This window comes from Delphinus delphis, chromosome 2 (assembly GCF_949987515.2).
Source record: "Delphinus delphis chromosome 2, mDelDel1.2, whole genome shotgun sequence".
NCBI lineage: Eukaryota > Metazoa > Chordata > Mammalia > Artiodactyla > Delphinidae > Delphinus > Delphinus delphis.
The window spans coordinates 164,516,146-164,523,275 of NC_082684.1; the positions used below are offsets into that span (position 1 = coordinate 164,516,146).

General features: G+C 39.8%; 1 non-coding gene across 1 annotated transcript; it reads right to left on the reverse strand.

The window, feature by feature from the left end:
- Positions 1-3,644: 3,644 nt before the first annotated feature.
- LOC132421496 (U6 spliceosomal RNA) lies at positions 3,645-3,751 on the reverse strand. Its single transcript, XR_009518740.1, has one exon. It is a non-coding gene; the product is annotated as a U6 spliceosomal RNA (small nuclear RNA).
- Positions 3,752-7,130: the final 3,379 nt, after the last annotated feature.

Genomic DNA, 7,130 nt, shown 5'->3' on the forward strand with positions numbered 1-7,130 from the left:
TGAACTATCACCACTGCAGTAATCTTTCTGCAGTATATACAGGTATCAAATCATCATGTTGTATACTTAAACTTACGTATGTTATATGTCAATAATATCTCAATAAAGCTGGAAAAATGAAAAAAAAATCCACCTGCCAATGAAGGGGACACAGGTTTGATCCCTGGGCCGGGAAGATCCCACATGCTGCGGAGCAACTAAGCCCATGTGCCACAACTACTGAGCCTGTGCTCTAGGGCCCACGAGCCACAACTACTGAAGCCCACGTGCCTACAGTCCATGCTCTACAACAAGAGAAGCCACCACAGTGAGAAGCCCACACACCACAACGAAGAGTAGCCCCACTTGCTGCAACTAGAGAAAGCCCGCACACAGCAACAAAGACCCAACACAGCCAAAGATAAAATAAATAAATAAATTTATTTTTTTTAAAAAAGTTCACTACTTCAAGTCTGACACAACACTTGGCATGAGAGTTTTGAGGGTCTTAGGATGTGGATAGGTATATTTCATAGTTGGCAGGAACGTGAATAATTTATAGCCAGAGCATGGACTTTGATAAACTGAAGAAATAGCCACAGAGTTTTCCCGTGTGTGTGTTTCTCTGCTGGGTGACTTTGCAGCTCCCTGCCCATCAAGAGTCGGAGTCCACTCTTTGCACCTGAGTTTAACCTTATGACTTTTGTTGGTCAACAGGATTTAGCACAGGTAATGTAAGCAGAGAGTTGAAAAGTCTTTATGTTTGGGGGCTTGCCTTCTCTTGCTTCTGGGAACACTGCAACCCCCTTGTAAAGAAGCCCAGGTTAACCTCTTAGAAAATGAGAGGCCCCCACATCCCAACTCCAGACATGTGAGGGAAGCCATTCTAGACCATTCAGCCTCAGTCAATTTGACTCACAGTATGTGTTCCACACCCCAACCCAGTGAAGCATGAGAACAAATATTTTGTGTGTGCTTTAAGCCACTGAGTTTTGAATGATTTGTTACTCGGGAAAAGCTAACAGGTACACAGTGGTTTTAGATTGTCAAAATGACTAGGGAATTCTATTGGCATTCAGTTGGTAGGGGCCAGGTGGGCTAAATGTCCAGCAATGCACTCGTGCAGTCCTGCACAGTGAAGAATTATTCCACCCAATCGCCAGTAGGGTCCCCACCAGAGAACACCACAACTATGTCTGAGCTTGCCACCCTGATTGGAAGAGAGAAGAGTTAAAGGAAGTTAGTATTTATTAAGTGGGTTATCTGTACCAGACATTTTACATGCATTACTTCATTGATTCTATGCAACAGCCATCTATGCTTAGCCCCACTTAACAGAAAAGGGGCTAGAGAGGTAACTTGGCTGTCTCATTTCACATAGCTAGTAAGTAGCATCACCAGGACTTGAACCCATGGCTGTCAAACGTCATCTCAGAGAGGTCTTCCCTGACCACCTATTCCAAGGTGCCCTCCACACCCACCACCATCACTCTTTATTAGGTTACTCGTTCATTTTTTTCATAGCACCTATCTCTATTTGAAATCAGTGTGTTTGTTTACTTGTTGTCATAAGCCCCCTACCAGAATGTAAGTCCCATAGAAGCAGAGATTTTGTGGGATTTATTCACCACTACATCTCCAATGCCTAGAGCAGTGCTAGGCATGTAAAAAGCACTCAGAAAATTATTGTTGAATGAATGAAGTGAATGAATGGCTTTCCATCAAATCCTCATGCAGGCTGGGGTCTCAGCTTCTATTTCTGATGGTCCCAGATTCCTTCTCCTCTCCACTGGCTCTGATTAATGTGACCCAGCCTGAGACCTCTGACATGACTAAAGGAACTTCAGAGATCCTCTAATCCAATCCTTTCATTTTCCAACTAAGAAAAATGAGGTCACCGACATTTCCCTGGGGATATCCCTTCTCAAGCCACATGTTGGTCTCAAACACTTCTGTCACTTCCCTGAGCCTGTTTATTCATCTTTAAAATGTAGATAATAACCACCCTGCCTGCTTCACTGAGTTGCTGTGCAAATGATATAAAATAATGTGACTTCCTTAAATCTCACCAGCCTCAGGGATGAAAATTAATTATCATGATAACAATCACAGATAGTAACCTTGAGCCTGTGGTGCTAACTCGGGCTCTTAAAAATATGGAGAGCTCTTTAATTTGATCATGATTTGGACACTTGCTATATCAACAAATTCCTTCTCAACTTTATATGATTGTAATAACTGCAGCTAACAAGACAAGTGTGGTTGTCTGTTGCTGTATAACCAATCACCTCAAAGCTTAGTGGCTTAAAACAAGAAGATTTATTATTTTTCATGATTCTGTTGGCTGTGTGGTTCCTCTGCCTGGGTTCATTAACGTAGTGGTATTCAGCTGGTGGATATGCTAGGCGCTGGGCTCGATGGGAACAGCTGATACACAGCTGGGCCCCTCTCTCTACTCACGATCTTTCATCCCAGTCTTCTTTGTGGCATGGTGTTCCAGGAGGATAAAGATGGAAGGTGCAAAGTTTCTCCAGGCTTTTTTTTTTTTTTAATTTATTGAAGTCTAGCTGATGTACAGTGTTGTATTAATTTCTTTGGTACAGCAAAGTGACTCAGCCATACATATATACATATTCTTTTTCATATTCTTTTTCCATTATGGTTTGTCACTGGATATTGAATATAGTTCCCATACTATACAATAACACCTTGTTTATCTACCCTATATACAATAATTTGCCTCTGCTAATCCCAAACCCCCATTCTTTCCCCCACTCCCACCCTCTCCCCCTTGGCAACCACAAGTCTGTTCTCTGCATCTGTGAGTCTGTTTCTGCTTTGTAGGTATGTTAATTTGTGTTATGTTTTAGATTCCACATATAAGTGATATCATACGGTATTTGTCTTTCTCTTTCTGACTTACTTCGCTTCGTATGATAACCTCTAGGTCCATCCATGTTGCTGCAAATGGCATTATTTCATTCTTTTTGATGGCGGAGTAATATTCCACTGTATATCACATATAAATGATATCATATGGTATTTGTCTTTCTCTTTCTGACTTACTTCGCTTAGTATGAAAATCTCTAGGTCCATCCATGTTGCTGCAAATGGCATTATTTCGTTCTTTTTGATGGCGGAGTAATATTCCACTGTATATATATATATATATATATATATATATATACCACATCTTCCTTATCCATTCATCTGTCGATGGACATTTAGGTTGTTTCCATGTCTTGGCTATTGTAAATAATGCTGCTATGAACATAGGGGTGCATGTATCTTTTCGAGTTTTATCTAGATATATGCCCAGGAGTGGGATTGCTGGATCTCCTCAGGCCTTAATTCCAAAACTTGTACAACATTATCTCCACTTTATCCAATTAGTCAAAGTCACAAGGCCAGCCCATATTCCAGGGAGTGGAGGATAGAGTCCACTTCTGGATGGGAGCAGCAAACTCACATTGCAAAGGGCTGTGCATTCTGGAATGGGACAAACTTGCAACCATGAAAAGAATTTTTGTGATTCCACATTATCTTATTTTCATAGCTCAGACAAAGGCAAGTATTGTTAATAATGTGCTTCTGATTTCTGAAAGCAACGTTCAAGTAAAGCTATTCTCAGATAGCTCTGTTATAATATATATTTTTTTCTTTTTAAAAATATGCAACGCTTCATGAATTTGCATGTCATCCTTGTGCAGGGCCCATGCTAATCTTCTCTGTATCATTCCAATTTTAGTATATGTGCTGCCAAAGCGAGCACTGTTATAACATTTTTAAATCAATTGTCAAATAGCTTTTTTAATAAGATTATTATAAAAATCAACAAATGCTTATCCTTTCCCTACAAATACACACACACCAGGAATAGTTGTCCCTCACCACTAGCCATTTAATTCCTACTTCTTTTTTGTTTTTATAATTAATTAAATTTTTTTTTTTGGTTGTGTTGGGTATTCGTTGCTGTGCGCAGGCTTTCTCTAGTTGCGTCGAGTGGGAGCTACTCTTCGTTGCAGTGTGCGGGCTTCTCATTGCAGTGGCTTCTCTTGTTGCAGAGCACGGACTCTAGGCACGTGGGCTTCAGTAGTTGTGGTTCACGGGCTCTGGAGCGCAGGCTCAGTAGTTGTGGCGCACGGGCTTAGCTGCTCCGTGGCATGTGGGATCTTCCCAGACTAAGGCTCGAACCCGTGTTCCCTGCATTGGCAGGCGTATTCTTAACCACTGCACCACTAGAGAAGTCCCTCCTAGTTCTTTTTTAATGTAAAAACTTTCCTTCCGCTTTCTAATTAGCTGTGGCAGAATTTTCATCGGTATTGTAGCTTGGCAGTTACCTAAGTTTCCTACTTATTTTGGCCAATTGCCACCTAGAATATTAAGTCCTCTGAGACAAGCTGTCAAAGGCAACATTCCTGGAACTGCCTATCACATTTTTTTCCACACTTAGGAAGAGCAAGTGTCCCCATAGGGCAAAGCAATCTCCTCTGAATCTGGAAGGGAAAAAAAAACAGGAAGAGCGAACTCTGACATTCAGCTTCTGGTAGTCTACAGAGCTACTTTTTTTTTTTTTTTTTGCAGTACGCGGGCCCCTCACTGTTGTGGCCTCTCCCGTTGCAGAGCACAGGCTCCGGGACGTGCAGGCTCAGCGGCCATGGCTCACGGGCCCAGCCGCTCCGCGGCATGTGGGATCTTCCCGGACCGAGACACGCACCCGTGTCCCCTGCATCGGCAGGCAGACTCTCAACCACTGCGCCACCAGGGAAGCCCCAGAGCTACTTTTTAATAGCTGGGTGACCATTAACTGTCAATGTGGCCTTTTTAGTTGTTCAGTGATTTTTGGAGCCAACAGATATTTTGTAAGAACTAAAAAAATCTAAATTTACTGAGAGAAATATTCCTCAATTTTTTTCCTTAATTGGCAAAAAAAAAAAAAAAAAAAAATTCAAACTACTCCCTTTATCTACTTTTAACCATTTGTTTAAAAACTTAGGCAGGTTCAGTTCAAGTCCCAAATTACAAAAATTGTTGAAGATAGCATTTTTTTTATTAGTTATTTTTGGCTGTGTGGGCTTTCTGTAGTTGCCGTGAGCAGGGGTTTGCTCTTCCTTGTGGTGCGGGGCTTCTCACTGCGGTGGCTTCTTTTGTTGCGGAGCACGGGCTCTAGGAGCGCGGGCTTCAGTAGTTGCAGCGCACGGGCTTATTTGCTCCGTGGCATGTGGGATCTTCCCAGACTAGGGCTCGATCCGGTGTCCCCTGCATCGGCAGGCGGATTCTTAACCACTGTGCCACCAGGGAAGTCCCAGCGTTTGTTTTTAACATGTCTTAAAAATCGGCCATTATAGGCCGATTGACAAATTTTCTGCTCAAAAGGAAAAGTAAGAGAAAACAGATTTCTATAATTAATTAGGAGAATTCAAATTTATTTTAATTTTTCTATTGAGTCTAATATTCTATTTATTAGTATTTTTTAAATTTTTATAATATGCAATTCATTATTTAATGAAAGCTATCACATATTTTCATATAAGGAACACCCCAGGGTTCCAATCAATTTTATTTAATTTAGGAATGATCATTATATTTATATACATAAATCCACATGTGTCTTATGAATTGGATTTATTTAAAATTCTCCTATATTTAATAAATTATGAACTTTTGAAAAACATGCATATTTGTCCCATTCCTCTTACCATACTGGGTACAATTGTTCACTTAAGGTACAGTTAATTTTCCTTTTAGTGGCTGTTTTTGTTTAGATTTTTATTTATATAGTCAGACACTAACTTTTAAGCTTTGGTTAGATCTGTCTAATATATCACTTTGTACAAGCGTTTCCCCCAGAGCACTATAAATCTGCAATGAGAAGGAAGTATGGGCAAGCAAGTAAGAAAAACGTCCAGGAATGAATCCGTGCTAAAGATTGCACACAACTGAATATTTTGCATTTTAAGTTATTCTTATTTTGTTATCTCCAAAGGGTCAGGCATTAAGTTTTAATTTACCCTGATGACCTTAATCAGATTTGTTTCAGATTTATGAGGACTGTAAAATTAGGAAACTTTCATTAAAAAAATTAAACCCCCTGGATGGCTTCCCAAAGCACATCCAGCATTACTTACGACTTTATTATTTCAGCTAGTTGGATACATCATAACCACAGCTCTAGCCAGGTCTGTAAGAGTTCTGTGACTGACGCCTAATGGAACCAATTTTCACTCTGGCAGAACAAGTTCAAGTTCTAATACTAACTTGAATCCTAGTTTCCTTTGAATGCCAGGAACCAGATCCTTGAAGAAGAAAATGTATCAGAGCATCTGCCTATTAAGCGACATTCCATTTATTTCATCTAAATAGCTCGCAGGAACAATTGACTAAAATCAAATCTAAAATAGAAAACAAATAGTTTTTTAATTACTGAATTTCCTTTATTCTTTTTTTAGTCTTCTTTCCCTCTTGGCCTCAATTTTCTACAAAATTCCCCTATTTCCACTGAGGACCAGAGACCTTTTTAAAACAGGAACAAATGTTTCAGTGCACTCACTCACCTACACTAACAACCATATTACAGTCACAGTTCATTGACTGTCACCCGCCCACATTTTTATTACCCTACATCTGATGAACATGGATGCACTTGGGTTTCTTCCTCTGCACTGGAAGGAAAAAATAATAATTTAGATAGAATTCTAAGAACTTAGCATGTTTTGTCAATAGCTTCATTGTTCCTTGTGTCCATTCATCACATCTTGCCTGCTACTGAAATCTTTCCTTACTTTCCAACATTATTAAAGTCAGTCATTATTAAAGCCATCTCAAAAAGAGATGGATACTTCTGCAACTTCTAAGATACTGTCAACTAAGAATCATATTTTCAACACTTCAAATTTTATTGTATTTTCAAGCTTCGGGAAAATCTAATATTCTTGCATATTTCCTAAGATGGAATTTCATGTAGACAATGATGTGATAGGAAAGATGAGGCTTATCTAATGATTTTGGCATTGCCCCTAGATAACTGTGCTCCTCTGAGAAAAGCAGCAATGGTTTTCTTATTATCAGAGCACATTAAAGAGCACGTTCTGAAGTCCTACATGTCTTATGTTTGAGAGAGAAAAATCACTGGGAAAACAACAGTTATATTT